Raw genomic sequence first — 19,958 nt, 5'->3', positions numbered from 1 at the left:
CCTTAAATTCAAGAAGCAAGACTGTGTTATCCACATCGAGAAGTTCTGTACACCAAAAGCTTCTAAAACAGGAATGATCTATCAGTTCAGTCTTCTGTTTGAGGAGCTGTGAAGCTAGCTGCAGGGAGAAGCACGTTCTTGCAGCAGCTCTGATGGCAGTTGTCCTTGATGAAACATCTGCAGGGTGGTAGTGGGCTCTCAGAACAACAAGTGTGGGCATTTCATCTGTAACACCCACCAGGTGGTGCTGGTTCATGTTATTTTTCTTCTAAAAATTGGAAACCCTTTCTGTTGCTATTGTATTAATAAAGCAGGTGTTTATTTTCTGGTAGTCAGCCTATTTTCTGGTAGTCAGCCCCTTCCCAATTTAATCTTAACTCTAGGAATTTTAGTCACCCAGGAATTTGTGATTCAGAATAAAGGTATTGGGATTCATGCAAAAAAGAAAATAATCATGGTAAGAGAAAGCACTTGTGATGTTTAGGAAAAAAATGTAGAGTTCTTTTTTAAGTATCTACACATAAATTAACCAGCCACAAAGAATAAGTAACACTGAAAGGAACAATACTGATATGTAAGCAAGATGCCAAAAAGCAAGAAATCTAATAACCAGACTCTCAACTCTTGTGTGTCTACAGCATCAATTGAATATTTAAAAACCTGAACATGTAATGGTAAAAAGAATAGACACTCTAAGAATGAGCTAAGCAAAGCCAGTTCATACTTTCCCATGGCTAATTTGCAGAATGGGAAAAGTACTTTTGGAGCAAGGTAAAAACACATAGCTTGTTGTTTATGTATTTACCAAAATTAAAATGAAGGACAATCAACATACTAAACTACATAATACTGATTTTTGCTGTACAGTTTCAGCAGAGACAGGAAGTCTCACCAAACATTCCGTCAGCTCCTCAACGTAAGAAGGAAGCAGCCACATCACTGGGTCACTACTTGAAGGACAGTGTCTCGAACCACAGCAGACTTTGCGTGAGCCACTGTTGTGTTAAACCAACTAGGCTTTGAGGATCGAGTGTTCCCATGGCTTGACCTAGCCTACCCTGACTACAATAGTCAACTCTAACTTTTCTTTGCCTTAATCAACATTAACTTTTCTTCTGCCTTGCCATAAAATTGATAATTCAAAAAGAGTTGGGCTTCCCTGGTGGCGCAGTGGTTAAGAATCCGCCTGCCAGTGCAGGGGACACGGGTTCGAGCCCTGGTCCAGGAAGATCCCTCATGCTGCGGAGCAACTAAGCCCCTGCACCACAACTACTGGGCCTGCGCTCTAGAGCCCGCGAGCCACAACTACTGAAGCCTGTGTACCTAGAGCCCATGCTCCGCAACAAGAGAAGCCACCGCAATGAGAAGCCCGTGCACTGCAATGAAGAGTAGCCCACGCTCACCACAACTAAAGAAAGCCCGTGCACAGCAACGAAGACCCAATGCAGTCAAAAATTAATAAATTTAAAAAATAAATTAAAAAAACCCAAAAAAACAAAGAGAGTGAATAATGCTAATTTATATACATACATATATATATATATATATATATATATATATATATATATATATATATATAAGAAGCAGCAAGGGCTATCTTAAATATTTAGAGTTTTAATACACATTATATCAGTTGACATTAATTGGTGTTCCATGGGGGAAAAAAGGGTTTCATAGTCAAGTAATCCTTAAATCCTAGAGATTAAAAATGTAAAGTCAAATATTAAAGGCTCTGAAAAGTCCTACACCAAAGAATAGGTGTAACTGCCCAATCCAGCATTTTTCAAGTAAACTAACAATATTTCAGTGAAAAAGAGCTTGGGAAATGCTAATTCTACTCCCCCCAGTCCCCCCAAAAACTAATTTGCATGCTAATAAAATCTGTATCCAGCTACTATTGAAATTTATTTGCATTCCCTAAGCAAATTTATTTGCATTCCCTAAGCATCACCTGGTAAATGAAGAGGGTGATAGTCAAGATACTTAACCTCAGTATATCCCAGACATCTGTCAGTCAGAACGGACTCTAGGCCATGAAAACCCCCTACTGTGCCAGGCTGTAATTCTTTAATTACTGGATTGTAGGAAGGTCCAGGATGCAGAGGGCAGAGAGAGAGGTAGGTACTCAGAACAGTGGTTATACACCAACTGGTATAGTTGATATTTTACATCCAATACTAACTAAATATCAATTGCGCCTAAGGGTAAGTTATAGATAACGTATTTACTTTAAGATTATGATTTGAACATTTCTTCATCTTCACTTGCCTAAAAGGCCTAAGTCTTGCTTAATAATTTATTTCTGAAGACCTTTTATTTTTCAGTGGGTAGTCAACAAATTTAACAGGTATGGAAGTCCAGAAAATGTTTAATAGGCACCTATCATATGAAGGCACTGTGGTAGATGTTTTCATAAAATTAAACAAGAAAACATGTTTTTCTGTAACCCAGGGCATGTTAAGACATTTAATTGATACATACTTGCAGACTGAAATATTGACAAGGCAATAGTTTAACTGGATATTTGACAAATGTAGTTCAAAAAAATGTTTAAGTCTGTTTCATTGTATTGAAACTAAAGACACAACATGAACATACCTAGTACACATTTCCTTGTATGGAAAACTATTTGGCTTTGTTGAAAGAGTATCTGAATGTAAGTTTTATTTTACAGGTAAAAGATTCTCCTCACCACCTGGAATCAACTTATTGAACTCTGTTTTCAATAAGAAGCATTTTTTAAAATTTGGAAATGTTCTGGAACATTATAACATGTTCAGAATGGAGTGAAGCAGGAGTTAATTCAACTAATCTTCTACATCTCCTTAACAGCCAAAAATTCATAACTATCTACCAATAAGATATTTTAAGCCCTGTTTTGGATCTAGACATGCAAGGAAATGAAACATTCATATGATGTTTCAGGAACCTATTTTAAACAGGGTCCTTTTAGTGGCTGAGCTGATCAATAATGACCTAAAATATTTCTTAAAAATCTCAGCCACTATCAAATTTAATTTATGTAAATGAAGAACATGATAAGATTGATCCAAGAATCATTCTTGGCTTTGAGAAAATGCTGCCATCAGTGTTTTCTTCTATATCCTTTAAAACAAAGGCAGGGATTTGCGGCATTATTGCAGAGAAAAATGAGTCCTGGATTTTACCAAATAGGAACTCACTATATTCCTCCATGTTTACTCTTCATTCTTCTTTACTTTACTCCTTAAATTATACTCAAATGCCCTTGACAAACAAGGGAAATATCCAATCTTAATGGCTGAATAGTTCCATCATCATTTATTAATTCTAAGTTTGTTGGGCGCTTTACTCCACTTGGGTTGGCCTTAAGTATCGCAGTTTGTGACTCCTTGGTCCAAAATACAAGGCCAGACTCTGCCATCATAAAAGATGATGAAAAAGTTCTTAATGAGTTCTTGTGGGATAAGCTACTCAGATCTGTTGTTTTGCCAGTGTTTGTAATCTTTTCTGTTTAAATTACAACTCAGAGTTCAGGAAGTGCTTTCAGATTAAACAGAATGAGATTTAAAATTCTAACTCGGGGGCATACCCCTGACATAATTAGCAGTTAAAATCAATATGGACCCCTACTGTTAGGTGATTACTGAGATAATCCTCAGCTCTAATGCAATATGCTTGGTGAGGCAGTGTAATTCACTCTATTGTCAATTATTTGCCTTCAATTGGATTTATTTAATATGGTACTTCTTTACATCCTTTAAAAAGTGTCAAGGAAATACAGTGTGTCTATTTACATAATAACTCAATCATTCCATCACCATTTATTAATTCTGTGTTTGTTGGGAGGAACTGGGATGTTAAGGTAAATTGAATATCTTATTGACTGAGAGGAAACCAGAAGATAATTAGCTAATATCTTGAAACCTTTCTAAAATGTACATCTACTTCCAGTTAAACATGATGCATTGAACAGTTTCTGATACTCCAATTTTAGGAAAGACAAAGAAAAGTTAGGAGAAGACAGAAACAGAATATTGGAGGATGAAGAGCAGATTGACAAGTGATCCTGACTTAGCAGACCTGAGAAAACTTAATCCTAAAGCAGCACCGAAAGAAACCAAAAGCAAACCAATTATTTCCTCAGAATGATTAAAAGACGTAGAAGACTAGTAATATACCTCCAAAAGAGTAGGAAATTGAGCAGGGTTAAAAACAGGAAGATTGATTGGGAGTCTGCACAAGACTGCTCCTCCCCAAACTACAGAGGACTCTAGATTCACTCTCTGGAGATGGAGAATGGAAGGGATTATGGGCTAGAGGACACCAGGGACACAGAGAATAAGGGATATCACACTAAAGATAGGATGATCATATAAAAGCCACATATTGAAAGGTAAGATTCCCAGTTACTTACCCACCCTTGCATCCAGAAATCACATAGCTAGGCTTTTATTTCTTTCCCAACAGACAGGAGTTTGGGAAATTTCTCTCTGGAAAAACTTGCCAGCTCCAGAGAATGGAGCCACAGGCATTGATGGGGGATTGCAGGAAGAGGCAGAGGCAACTGAAATGGCCTAGCCTAATCATCCTACACTGAAGCCTTTCAGTTGACAAGTCACACACAGAACTTCCAATAAGAACTTTAGTGCCCGCTTCTTAAATACGAAAAACAGAAAAAAAAAATTGTTTTTCAAATAAACCTAGGTTTGTATTTTTTTAAATGCAGAGAAAAGAAAAAAAAATTTTTTTAAAAAGCCCGTCACTAATGTTCTCTGATTGGTAAGAGAAGATACTGAACTGAAAGAAATAAGGGAAAGAGTCTATATGAAAGAAGCATTGTCAAAGAGAAATTGCACTGGAGAGTTAAACAGGCGAGGAAGACTTTATTCGGGATTATTGCAACAGGGATCAAGACTATTTGCAGTAGGGAAGAGAGATTGAACTCAACTCCAGATACAATAGGGACAGCTGGGGATTTAGAGCCCATAGGCAGGATGAGGGAGTCGGCAGATGGGAAATCACTAAGAAGAAATTTGTTAGGTATCAAAGGTTGGGGGGATGAGGAATTTGATTGGATACCAAGGGCGGGGGGCGGGGTGGGGGGGAATTCTTACTAAACTAGCTTAGCAGGATTCTTGCTAAAACTGGGCTGGCAGGCCATGGAGAGGCAGAGTCAAGAAGGGGGCTCAGTGAAGCCTTGTCATCACCCAGAAATTAAAAATTAGTTCTTGGGAATTAAAAATACGATAGCAAATGCAAAGATTTTAATATGAGAATTGGGAGATAGGGCTTCCCTGGTGGTGCAGTGGTTGAGAATCCGCCTGCCAATGCAGGGGACACGGGTTCGAGCCCTGGTCTGGGAAGATCCCACATGCCGCAGAGCAACTGGGCCCGTGAGCCACAACTGCTGAGCCTGTGCGTCTGGAGCCTGTGCTCCGCAACAAGAGAGGCCGCGATAGTGAGAGTCCCGCGCACCGCGATGAAGAGTGGCCCTGCTCGCCGCAACTAGAGAAAGCACAGAAACGAAGACCCAGCACAGCCAAAAATAAATAAATAAATAAATAAATTTATTTTTTTAAAAAAAGAGAATTGGGAGGTAATAAGAAAAACAAAAAATACTATAGAAAATGGAAAAGATAAGCAAAATAATCAGATAGGTACTCCTGCTCCTCGCCTAGCCTCCATAACCAGCACGGCGATGGGCTGACAGGTTCCCAGAGACACAAAGGAACAGGGTCTTTATAGAGATATCATCTCTCAGAGGGCTGGCCTGCCACTCACTGAAGGTCATCTACATTCTGGGCAGTCAAGATGTGGCTTAGGATGGGTCCAAGAGCCTGCCACACATTCCCAGTTCTCGCTCTCTGTGTATAATGAGCTCCTGTACCAACCCCATAATTACAGTATCAAAAAGTCCTGACGGCACCCACCAAAGCTCCTAAGGAATGAATTACATTTTCAAACATTCCGACATGACAATTACAGCCTTTGCGTACTTCAAGGTTTGCAGGGTAAATGACCCCAGTTAAAGTATGGATTTATTACTTGAAATCTCCCTCCCCTCATTTCTTTTAACCTTGTGTATCAGCTTTCTATTGTGGCTGTTACAAATTACCAGCAACTTAGTGGCTTAAAATAATATAAATTTATTATCTTACATATCTGTAGGTTAGAAGTCCAACACGGTCTCACTGGGCTAAATCAAGGTGTCAGCAGGGCTGTGTTCCTTCCCAGAAGCTTTAAGAGAGAACACATTTCCTTGTCTTTTCCAGCTTCTAGAGGGAGTTCATCCCTCGGCTCATGGCCCCTTTCCATCTACAAAGCCAACAGATCTAGTCCTTCTCAGATCACGGTGTGCCAACTTTTGCTTCTCTCTTCCACTGTTAAGGACCCTTATGATTACAGTGAAGCTGCCTAGATATTCCAGGATAATCTCAACATCTCAAGGTCATCTGATTAGCAACTTTAATTTCATCTACAACCACAATTCCTCTTTGCCATGTAACCTAACACATTCACAGGTTGCAGAGATTAGGACATAGACACTTTTGGTGGGCCATATTATGCCTGCCACATCCTTATTAAAATTAATTCCAAAAATCTCCCTTTTAAGAAATGTTGTTCTGGAAACATGTAGCAGTAATAGTTATTTCAAACATTGCTTATTAAACTGAAGTATCAGCAAGTGGTATTAGATCTATGTATTAGGCCAACAATTAACTCGAACTGATACTGGTAAGCCATGTCTATACAAGGAAAGTATAAGAAATAACCATGCATAGGAGCTATGTGCGGCAGTCAAAAATATCAATTAATCCACCTAAAAGAATTCAGCCCAGTTTAGAGAAAATAAAAGAAAACATAAATGCTACATGGATAGTATGAACACAATATTGTTCAATTACTGACTCTCAAAGCACTTTACCAATTTGAACTCAGTGAGCCTTCTAGGCTGGCAAAATAGTTCAATCCCTGCAGGTTGGGCCTCGCTCAAAATTTGATTTCTACTTCCTGAATTGATGTTAGAGTTCTATTAAATCTGACTCTTTAGAGTATTAGAATCATCTGAGATGCTTGTTAAAAATGCAGAATCCCAGGGACTTCCCTGGTGGTCCAGTGGGTAAGACTTGGCACTCCCAATGTAGGGGCCCCGGGTTCGATCCCTGGTCGGGGAACTAGATTCCGCATGCATGCCACAACTAAGAGTCCGCATGCCACAATGAAGATCCCGCGTGACGCAACTAAGACCCGATGCAGCCAAAATACATAAATAAATAAAAATAAATCTTTAAAAGTAATGCAGAATCCCAAATGCCATGACCACAGATTGTGATTCAGTAGGTCTAATGGGGGCCTAAGGAATCTATATTTTTAATACATATAACAGGATGTTAAAAATGGCAGCATCTCTATGTCAGTTTCAACTAAGGTGTCATATCATATAGGATCCCAGCAGGAAGCAGACAGCATACTGAAGCTGGGTAACATGAAGAAAGTTCAATAAAGGGAGTATTCACAAAAGATGTGGGCAGATTATAGGGAAACCACAGGGATGATGCAGTGCCCCTGGTCTAGTAACACCATGGTAACTGCCAACATCCCTAGACCCAAAAACACAAGGGAAGAGAGTTGTTACCAAAATCAGAGAAGAGGATAGGGCTGCGTGACAAAAAAGCCTTGGTTGAGGGATGCTGGCAGCCCAAGAGAACCCAGTAGGAAGGGAGCCAGGGAATTATGAACCCAACCTCACTCTCCTCCTTTCTTCCTGGTTTCTCCCCAGACTCCCTGTTGGCCAAACCCTACATGAAGCCAGAAGGCAAGGGAGTCCATTGGTGAAGTCCAAATAGGTCAGTGTCTTGGGCCACACAAGAGGATGGATAGGGATGGAGAGCAGGTCTGGAGGGACAAAATGAAGGTATTCTGCATAAGCACCAATACAATAGATACCAAGCGAGTGAAAAACACACCTACTCACCCACCCCTTCTATGCACAGAATTTACAAAAGAAAAATTTCAAAACAGTTCCATGACATTCAATGCCTCATCTGTATAAGGAAGTAAAATAGAGTCAGAGTATGAAAAGAGAGAGGGGGCTCTCATGAGATCACTCCCAGAACTTGCAATGTATTCCTGGTCATTGAAAGACAGATGGCTCCACTTACCTCTGAAAAAGTCAAAGTGCCCTGAAGCCACAGAATCTAGTCGGCTGGGGGCTACGATCTGTCCGTACTCTCAGAATTTACAGGCGCAAGAGATGCACGTGCGTTTCCTTTAGAACAGGTGGACCACACGGGAGAGAGAGCAGGCCTTTCACCGTTTTAGGTCCTGCCCAAGAAGACCTCCTAAAGCAAGATTCAATGTAAAGTGGACCTCTGAATACAACCAGGATAGTGGGAGAAAAAACTTAGGCTGCACTTAGATTACATCACGCTTAGTGAGTGAATCGGTCCTACAATATAGTGTCTCTGATTCACATTGTCTGGAAAGTTTTCATAAAACACTGCTCTGGACTATTTTAATCTGCCTGGGTATTATAAAATGGACAGGAAAAAAGATGATTCACCATGGTGTTCTTTTTCTTCGCATTAAGATTTGAATGGAGTGGTTAAAAACATAAGTTCTAGATGCAGATTGATTGTAATGAAACCACATCTCTGCCATTTAGTACCTGGGTGATCTTGGGCAGGTTACCTAGCTTCTTTAAGCACCAACATCACCACCTGCATGTAAAATGACTATAATAATAAACATACCTCCAAGTATGGGAAGGATAAGACAAGATAATCCAGGTTCCTAAACAGAATGCCTGGTACATAGTAATACATAGCAGCTATTTTTATCATCCGAAAAGCATATATAGAGTTATTACTATATGTTATACTTAAATGTTGGCATGCAAATGGCCAAATTCTAGTATAAAACCCAATTCATCTAAACTCATCCACCTTTTGTTTTCATTGAACATTTGTTTTACCCTCAAACACTCAAAACAATAAATACAGACTTCTGATACATGAGGCTTATTTACTGGTTTTCCTACAAGGAAAGGTAATAGGTTACTTGGTTAATAATCATATATTAAGAGCTCAGTTTGGACTAAAAGCTATATTACATGCAGTGAGAAGCATTATTATTCAAATCAAAAATATATGTGCTGAAGGGATGTTGCCCCAATGGTACTTCAGAGGGAATAAATAGCATTTAATAGAAGACTTCCTGTAGGAACTGAGTTTTGAACTAGATAAGAATGGAGAGATTAACTCTTATTAACAAAGCTGATGTTAGGAGGATTTTCAGGCAGCGGACAATAGCTTGGCAAGGGTGGTGAACTGGGAATTAAACAGTCATGAACTGGGTACCGCGCACAGCAAGACTCAAGAGAGGAGCACATGGGCTGTACTGGGAGCAAAGCAGTGAAATCAGATAAAGAGAAAACCTCTCCTTGCTATAAATCATCCAAGTACCTCGAAGTTCACTGGTGCACAAAAATGTGTGTGGTCAGTAGTAATTTCTACGGCTTCCAAAATGAGAGCTTTCTGAATCCCTCTGAAAATTAAGTGAAAATTGGTATTGTAAGACAGAGTATAGGTCATTAATGATTACTACTGATAAAAGTTCAGCTGTTTCTGTGGCAGAACATAGAACACAAGGAAGACATTTGGGAATTAATTATATCTTCCTGGACTTTTAAGAATTTCTCAGATTCCTATTTTCCTCTCCTGTGAATCAGGGAAAATTGCTAATACACTTGCCTTCCATGGTGAGGTCTAACAATACACTCATAATAATGATGCTACAGAAAATGCCCTTGGAGTGTGATAGATTTCAGGAGATAATTAATTCTGCTCCCTTCCTTTCTCACTCACCCCACACCACTACCAGTACTTCTAATCAATTTCAAACTTGAACAAAAATCTATAAGGTTTCAAATGACCAGATGACATGTTTATTTCTACAGTGATTAATTTCCTCAAAAAAAAAAAAAAAGGAAAAATTCCATAAGTAATTGGATTGGTTTAATTGACACTCTCTAGGTTTGAAGCCAATGAAAACCCTAAAAAGCTTTTTACCTCCTACATTTCCAACCTGAATGATCTTTAAGACCAAGAAAAACAAGAGGTCAGCAAGAGAAAAGAAAGCAACCCCAGCTCAACAAGAAGACTAAAAAAAAAAGTGCTCAAAGTGGTAAAAACTGTAAAAATCCCTTTACAATTCTGGTGATAGGGAATAAAAGCAATACCTGAATTTTAAGCTAATGGTGCTGTATCAGAAATTTTTGAGTAATTCTCATGTTTACAGAGCAGGAGAGCAGAAATTGACTCTTGGCATATCTAAAATGCATAAAAATGATATATACACTGTCATCATGTTTGCAAATTAAATAATAAGGAAGTAATGTATTCCTAAGCCACAGAAAGACACATCCAGAAAAATTAAATGGTTGCATTAAAATAATCCCACTAGCCAGCCACCTCCAGCTAGGCTAGTTTCTTTTATCACAGTCTAGTTTCCATTTCATTAACCTTTGGGTCAGAGCTTCCAGAAAACTGTTGGCTACGTCTCAAATGGAGAGATAAATGTGAAAAACATTCTGATCATGGAGGGATTCTGGGAATAAGACAGCAGCCACAATACAGTTTTTAAATCTCCCCAAATTCCCCCATAAAAACAGACAGAGCAACTAGGATACCAAACCCAAAAACTTATGAACAATATTTACATCAAATAGTGACAATTAAGTGATAAGATTTCCCCAGGAACCTGAATACATGAGCAGATTGGGATAAGCCACCAGCAGCCGCAAGACCCGTGTGGTATTCCCTGTCATGTAGGAGGAAAGAGAAAGAAACAAAGAGTATCTGATGGATCTGAGAACAGGAAAACCCAAAAATGGCCAACAAGTGCTCACTGGAAAACACAGTGGGCCGATGTGAAGGCAGTGGCTGAAACTCAGATGAACTCAGTACATTTCCATTTGTAGTGCGATAGGTTCTCAGTAACAGGAGAACTGAGGGGCTGGGGGAGCTTGGTTCCTACAAAGCCTCAAAACTAATCAGACACAGCTCCCTTCCAGAACGAAACCCACAAAAGATAAACTGCAGGGAGGAGATGCCAACTTCAGCAGGACAGGGATAACAGAGACGAAAAAAGAAAAGATCAGATAAAAAGTTGAGGTGGGAAACAGACATAAATACAGTTAATTCAGGTAAGGTCATCTGGTCAATCCATGACCATTAAGATGAACCCAGTCATCCAAATCTAATACTTTTTCATTTTTTATCCAGATGTTTGTTATCATGTGGGCAAAGACTAAGAATACTAAGTAAAATGAAGCTTAAGAAATGAATAGAAGAATATTACACTTGAATATAGTTTTTTTTGGCTATAAGAGTCTATGAGAAAAACAAATGGATAGTTTTATGTCAGAAAGCTAAATACCACAAAATATTTTAATGCAACTGCCATTCCACCTTCATGGTATAACATATAAGGGCAACCAACATTTATGGAGGATTCAATCCGTTCCAGGCTCTGTTCCAAGTACTTTACAGGAATGACCTCACTTAATCCTGATAACAACCTTCATTATTCCCATTTTAAAGATGAGAAAACTGAAACTAAGACAAGTGACTAGTCTAAGGAAACACAGCTAATAAATGACAAAGCCAGTTCAAATACAGATCTGCTTGATTCCAAAACCCATTTATTTAACATTTGTTTATTATTTACAATAAAAACTCATATTGTAAAATAACTTGATGTTGAAAAATTAAAACCTGGTATTAACAAATAACCTATCCCCAAATGGCTAAAATTTACATTTCACTGTATCTCTTAACAGTTTCCATTGAAAAGACATGGATAAGCAAAAAGAATTCCTTGAAGTAAACATGTACACTGGCTCCTTTGTTTTTTGTGGCACGTGGGATCTTAGTTCCCCGACCAAGGATTCGGCCCATGCACCCTGCAGCGGAAGCACAGAGTTTTAACCACTGGACCGCTAGGGAAGTCCCTAGACTGGTTCCTTAAAATAGTCAACAGCAAAAGTTTTGCTCATTCATGTCTCCATAGTTCTTTTGCGATAAGAGGACTATTTCTGACTAAAGGGATGTGATACTTCCACTGTATATATCCAAATCCTACTTAACCTTCAAATATGAGTTCATTCTCTTCTTTCATGTATCCTTCTCCTATCACTCTGGAAATTACTTCTATTTCTACTTAATTCCTACAGTTATACTTATTGTATCTAGCACATGGTTTAGCATATAATTATCCCCCAGTAATAATAAGGGTATTTGAAGTAAGAGAGACCAGATTTACCCTTCTGCCTGAAACCACCAAAACACCAAACAAAATATATCAAACAATGATTTTCATGACACTGGACAGCAGGCAACGAAGAACAGTGACCCTTGAGAGATAAGAAACAAATAAGGAGAGACCTACATTTGTGCCAGTATACTGCCTTGAGAGAATTTCCAGGCTGCAGCCCAAGGAGAGGGAATCCAGCAGGGGAAGTCAGCTGACTCCCTGGGTTGAAAAGACAGAGTGAGAGCCTGGGAAGACCAAAGTAGCTAGAATGTACGCAACAGAAAACTAGTAAAGACACTTTCACAGAGAGAGAACTCCAGAGATCTGTAGAGAATCTCTAAAAATTGAGCAAGGTACTGATTTGCACATAAATGTGAGGAAATCATCTGAGGCTGGGGAAAGAACCGCCTGAAAGGATTAGAAAGAACCGTACCTAGAGTTCACCTAAGTCTGAGAATAGTGCCTCTTCCCTCAAGGCAGACAGAGAAACATCACACTGCATCGGTCACTGGGTAGGGTACTGAAGAGTGTTGCCTCAGAAGTGGGGAATAATTACCCTAGACTAACACACTTCTAGGTGAGCTGAACAAATCTTTAAAATAAGACCAGGTAAGAATAAACTGTTTCCAAATAACTGCATTCCAAAATAAAGCACAAAAATACTTACAGGAATACAAAATGTCTGGCATCCAATTAAAAATTACCAAGCATGCAAAGAAGCAGGAAAATATAGATCTTAAGGAGAAAAAAAAATCGATCAATTAAAACTGACACAGAACTGATACAAATGTTAGAATTAACAGACAAGGACATTATAATAGTTGTTACAACTATATTTCATATTTTCAAAAACTTAATAGAGACAGGGAAGATATTAAAAAAAAAAAACCCAAATCAACTTCTAGAGATGAAAACTACAATGTCTAAAAGGAGAAATACACTGGAAGGGATTAATGTCGGGTTATATGTCGTAGAAGAAAATATTAACTTGAAGGCATATTAATAGAAACTTTCCAAAATGAAACACAGAGAGAAAAAAAGAATTTTAAAAACAAATGGGGACTCAGTGAGCTGTGGGACAACTTTGAGAGGTCTAATATGCTTGTGCCAGAGTCCCAAAGAAGAGGAGATAGGGGGTGAAAATTTTTTAATGAATAACTGATGAAAATTTTACAAATTTAATTGAAATTAACCCACAGAACCAAGAAGCTCACTTACCTCAAGAAACATGAGAAAATGACACCAAAGCACATCATAATAAAATCACTCAAAGCAGTGATAAAAAGAAAAAACTTTAAAACAGTCAAGGAAACAGACATATTATATACCCAAGAGCAAATATAAGGATGACAGCAGATTTCTCATGGGCAACAGGGTACAGAAAAAGACATGGAGTAACATCTTTAAAGTAATAAAAGAAAAATATGTCAATATGATTGCCTATGTAGAAAATATAATGGAATCTACAGAAAAGCAACTAGAACTAAGAAGTGAGGTTTGCAATTCTGCAGGATCAAAGATCAATATACAAAAACCAATTGTATTTTTATATACAATCAGTGAGTAATCAGAAATTAAAATTCAAAAAACAATGCAATTTACAACAACATTAAAAATACAAATACTTAGGGATAAATCTGACAAAAGATATACAATGCAAAGATGCAAAAGATGTAAAACCTATACACGGAAAACTATAAAATGTTGCTGACAAAAATGTTAAAAGACCTAAATGAATGGAGAGATACATCATGCTTATAGGTCAGAATATACAATACTGTTGTGAGATCAATTATCCCCAAATTAACCTACAGATCCCCAAAAAATCCCAGGATGCTATTTTGTAAAAATCATTAAGTTGATTCTAAAATTCATATGGCAATTCAAGGAACCTAGAATAGGCAAAACAACTTTGAGAAAGAATAGCCAGGGGCTTCCCTGGCGGCACAGTGGTTAAGAATCCGCCTGCCAATGCAGGGGACACGGGTTCAAGCCCTGGTCCGGGAAGATCCCACATGCCGCGGAGCAACTAAGCCCATGCACCACAACTACTAAGCCTGCGTTTTAGAGTCCGCGAACCACAACTACTGAAGCCCATGCACCTAGAGCCCGTGCTCCGCAACAAGAGAAGCCACCGGAATGAGAAGCCTGCGCACCGCAACAAAGAGTAGTCCCCGATCTCAGCAGCTAGAAAAAACCCGTGTGCAGCAGCGAAGACCCAATGCAGCCAAAAATTAAATAAATGAATAAAATAAAATAAATTTTAAAAAAACAGCCAAGTGAGAGGATCTGATTTTTAAAATTATCATAAAGCTACTGTATTCAAGATAGTTTGGTATTTGCACAAAGGTACACAAATAAATCAATGGAACACAATAGAGAGTTCAGCAATAAAATTACATTGTGTGAACAACTGATTTTTGTTTGCTTTTGTCACTTCCAGTAAGCAGACTTACCAGTGAGGAGAGGGGAGGTGGGAGGGGCAATATAGGGGTAGGGGATTAAGAGGTCCAAACTATTATGTATAAAATAAGCTACAAGGGTATATTGTACAACACAGGGAATATAACCAATATTTTATAATAGCTATAAATGGAGTATAACCTTTAAAAATTGTGAATCACTATATTGTACACCTGTAACATATAATATTGTACATCAACTATACTCCAATTTTTTTTTTTTTTTTGCCACGCCTTGTGGCTTGTGGGACCTTAGTTCCCCAACCAGGGATTGAACTCGGGCCCTCACCAGTGAAAGCACTGAGTCCTAACCACTGAACCACCAGGGAATTCCCTACTTCAATTTTTTTTTAAAGAATATTACAACCAAAAAAAATAGAAAAAAAAAGAGTAAATAGTATGCACTTGCATAATACAATAAATATATAGGTTTAACTTAAGGGATGTTTCTGCTATTTTCCCTATAGATACATTTGGAAGACAAAATGTCTGAATTCCTCTAAAAATTTCCCCATATTCTAAATAGAATACAAGTAATCTTATTAATTTTTCAAAGGAGGTATCAAAACTGATTTCAAATGTTTCCAAATGACAGTCAAACCAAGATAAAAATAAAGAGAAAAATAAAATTAGCAATCCAATGTGCAAGAACAAACTAAGTAGCATCTCAAACTATTAGGAAGGGAAATAAAACCTTTACCAGATAAAATTCTTCTAAGCATCATTTATAAGGGTGGCTCATATTTTATCTCAGAATTTTTACCTAGAAGCCTCAGGATTTATTCTTCTATACCTTGTTACCTTTCCCAAATGTTTTTTTAAAACCATGAGTGGACACTGAATTTAAATAGTTAGTCCTAAGATAATGAGGTAGTTGTTCATATTTGGAAAGTACTCCAAAGTCACTCAGAATTTTAAGAAGGCTTTCAAAATACTCAAATGTGAGAAATGATCCAAAAGTTTTTAAAATTTCTTTTTCCAAAAGGATTTATAGCCCTCACCAATAGAGTTGTTACAAGCTGATGAAATCTCATCACTGCACCCCCAACAAGGAAAAAAAAATCTCCATATAATTTCCTGTGTCCAAAGGGTTAATGAAGACCCATAATTAAGAAACTGCTTTTTCAAACTGAACCCTAGAGTTTTGTGCATTTAACACTACTGGGGTCCTCTAGGTTTGAAGCCAGGTTTGCCAACCTGGCATAGTAGGAAAAAACACATGGATTCTTGTCCTGATCAGCCATTACAAATGATAACAGATTAGGTAAGTGAGTTTGCTTCTCTATAATTCTGCATTGAAAATGGGGGCATTAGTCTGGAAATTTCTCATGTTGCCATAATTTTATGACTATATCTAAGACAGTAGGCTTTCAGCACCATGGACAGTCACAAGGAGGAAAATGACTGATTCAAGCAGAAAAACCAAGTGTTTTAGAAGCCATTGTAGCAAAAGTTCACAGTTTTACTACTTCAGGTTAATGTGGTACTTATGATAATAAGAAAATTTTTCCATTTTCATTTTTTTTAACCACCTTTCAAAAATTATGAACATCTTGGAATATAACACAATTTGTGAAGAAATCTCTGTATCTATGAAGTGTTCCAATGAATAGTAATTGAAGATTTATATAGGAAATGCCTCAAAAGATGTAAATAGACACACAAAAATTAACAAAAAAGTGAATTAAAAGTACATTAAATTTTCTGCTCTTCAATTGAATATTGGTAACTTGAAAATAATGAACAGTTTCAACTGTATCAACTAAAAATGTCAGACACATACAAATATTGTTAATCAACTTAAACAGTGTTAAAGTTGTTATCATAACATGTCTTCGAATTTACCATCAAAGTCATCCTAAAATATTTTAGGGTCCAGTGCCTTCCCCAAAGATGGCAAAATCACATTCTAACATTGCTTTCTATCCACCTCAATATTTAAAAGCAAATGAAGTCAGGTTAAAAGAAAGTCAAATCTTTGAGCTTTCAAGGCCAAAGCGAAAGGAGAAAGGAGTTCATCAAAAAAGTATCTTATATCCTTAAGTATGTACATTCATAGAGTCTAATATTTTTCAAGTTTCCTTGGTGATGGGGAAAGAGGAAGGTCTGTGGAAAAGGTATGGTGTGGTTTTATGAATTTATTCATTTGTTTATTAATTCTACAAGTCTACACTAGGAAATACTGCCATGTGATGGGAATCTAACAGTGAAGAAATAAACACGGTTCTTCTCTCTGTCTAGTATTGGGCTTCTTGCTAGGACAGCAACTCCACATTTGTGGCAGTGTGGAATGAAGAGAGTGAATCTGGAGATAGCAAGAAAGCCTGCTGTACCTCTTCTAAGGAACAGCTTCCTACTCTCACTGTACAAAAGAGAAAGACAGAAAAAGAGGGAAAAGGGGGGGAGTTAACTGGGCATTTTCACAAGTGGAAGTTCTTACCATTTTAGAAAGAAGAAGGGAAGAAGGAAAAAGAGACAGATATGCATACGGAAACTCCCCCAACTCACAGATATAGCCCGATCTGAGGCTTGCAACCTGTCAGATTCACATTCCTCCACCTTGGGGTCAAATGAGGAAGAGAAGTAATTTGGTAGGATGAGCAATAAGGTAACATTGAATACTCACCCCAGACGACTATGGCGTAACTTTCTATTTAACTTTCTTTTTGGAGGAAATGTCACTATCAAAATACAATTTTTACATATGGATAAGCGTACAGATGACTGTCATCTTTTCAACAGATCTGTTTCTCTGAAGCCTCCACCATTCAAAAGATAATTAAGCCAACCATTTTTTTAAAAAAAGGACCCATTTATGATGTTTTAAAGGGAATGACATATATTTGCATCACACGGGGCAAAACTGGTAGTTCAAAATTCTAAACTATGCATGTAATATGGTTATGTGCAGCATTATCCAAAAAAGCAGAATTAAAGCAAAGACCATCCTAGCACATTACAAAGGTACAAGGAAAAATAACACATCTAGTTGATGTGAGTCACTGTTTTTATGGATCAAAGCCCAAAAACTGAAGCCAACAAACCGCTTATATTTATTAATTTTCAAGGTTTTATATATAAGAAAATTGATGGTGTTTCATAGTAAAATTGATTTAAATCAACCTATTATTGATTTGTTTACCTAAACAGTTTCATCCTTTAATTTTTTAAAAAGATAATATTGAATTAACAATCCAATTTTTCTATATGCAAACCTAAATAGAAAAAAAAAAAAACATACTCACACACAATGTATAGCAAAGTAATACTCCCACTGTGTAAGCCATCTAGCCTAGCAATTATGAACTGGATAAAACAACAGACTAGACTGAACTCCCTCTCTTATTCCTGAAATACTACAAAAACATCTATCATGATTTCATTTATTTATTTACCAAATATTTACTAAGTAATTATCATTTTCCTTGCCCACTATGCAAAGAGGTAGAAGAGACTATGAAAGAAATATAAGTTTTCACCCTTGACATCAGGGGCTTACACTTTAATTGAAGGGGTTATCTTGCAGGTCTTCCTAACAGTTGAATTAAGCAGGAATTTTATCCTGTTTGTTTTCCAGTTGGGGCATAATCTCTATCCCATGTAACAGCATTAGGCTGTTATTATCTTAAGGGCAGAAACATTGATACCTTCCATATAACAACTACACCAATTCTCAGGGTACACACACCACATACACAATAGAAAATCAAACATTTTTCTATTGTATGACAGTGTATGAGAGACCAGTTCCCCCCAAACTCTTTTAATAATGAACTACATTCAGAGATTAGGATTGTTTTCTGAGCGTTTTTATAATCCATCACTCAACACAAGTATAAATTATAGTTTCTGAAACTAAAAGTACTATACAGCAAAAAAATTCCGTTATGAATAGACCAATTCTAAAACAGTATTAACATCTTCATAACATTGTTCTATTTAGCTAAACTGATATGACAGATGAATTATTGCAAACTGAAATTCTTCACTTGCACTTAATTTCCTGTTTAAAAACAAATCAAAACCCACAACACTATGCTCAAGTACACTTCTAGTTCATTACAAGCTGACCAATTAACGTCAAATCCATGTATTCTGCTTAATGGAAACTAAATTTAACTGTTTTCCACAATTTGAAGCAGTAAAACAACCACTAGCCTTACAGTCACAAAGGATGGTTCAAGACCCAGCTTTGCCACATACTAATCAGCTAATCTAGGCAACTCATCTAACTTCTTGTCACTTCAGATTTCTCACCTGCAAGTTGAGAAGTTGCGATGCAATGCATTCAGCTTCCCACTCCATCTCTAAAGGCTCTGCTCTTTTAAGACTCTGGCATTTACTGAAGCTCTAATAACATCTCATTCGAACCAAATGACATTCCATATAACTACAGTCACAACCAACACAAGCCACGTCTTTATTTGTCATTCTTGTGAATTCACCCACTTTCACCTGAATATGTAGAAAGCTACAGAGCATTTTTATGAATTGGCAGAATGTTTTACAAACCAGTAATTCAGACCGTCACTTTGACCTTTCAAGAGGAAGTTGCTATTGTTCCTCTATCATTCAGGGTTCTTGTAGGAAACAGATGACATACTCAAATTGAGTAATTTAAGGAGAGTTAAGTAAAATTCAGAGATGCAAGAACGGTGTAAGAAAAACCACAAGGCATGGTACAATGTCTTGGGACTAGTAACATACCCAGTTACCCCCCTTAAAGTAGTAAGAAAAGGGAGAGTTGCAGGAAGCTAGAGACAGGGTATGTGGAGAGGGCCATCTTACAGGAGCTGTGATCTTAGGTACAGGGACAACCAGCTCAAGGTGACCTTGCAACTGGAGAGTCAGGGTAATAAACATCTTGCCCTCACAATGTCCACTCCCTCTAATTTGTAACCAATTCTCCCCACTGGCCAAACTCAGTTAGATGCTGAGACCAAGAGAACTCTGTGGTTGTATTTCATACAGGTTGACTTCCTGGAGTACACAGTGGAGAAAGATGAAGAACTAAACATGCAAAGGGAAATAGATGTAACACAATCCTCTTTCCTCTAAGAAGGCTAGATTCTTAGAGAGTTACACTAGTCCCATCTTTCCCTGAAGCTTCTGTAATGGTGTCATGAGTACAAACTACTGTCTAGTGATTGCATGAAATGTGCTGGATCCCTTCCAAATCCCAACATGTATTTAACATTC

General features: G+C 37.6%; 1 protein-coding gene across 1 annotated transcript in view; it reads right to left on the bottom strand.

The window, feature by feature from the left end:
- LOC118895532 overlaps positions 1–19,958 on the bottom strand; it is a 476,261-nt gene that overhangs the window by 437,032 nt on the left and 19,271 nt on the right. The gene's annotated exons all lie outside the window — the stretch shown is intronic.

This window comes from Balaenoptera musculus, chromosome 5 (assembly GCF_009873245.2).
Source record: "Balaenoptera musculus isolate JJ_BM4_2016_0621 chromosome 5, mBalMus1.pri.v3, whole genome shotgun sequence".
Classification (NCBI taxonomy): domain Eukaryota; kingdom Metazoa; phylum Chordata; class Mammalia; order Artiodactyla; family Balaenopteridae; genus Balaenoptera; species Balaenoptera musculus.
This window is presented reverse-complemented; position numbering and strand designations above follow the sequence as displayed.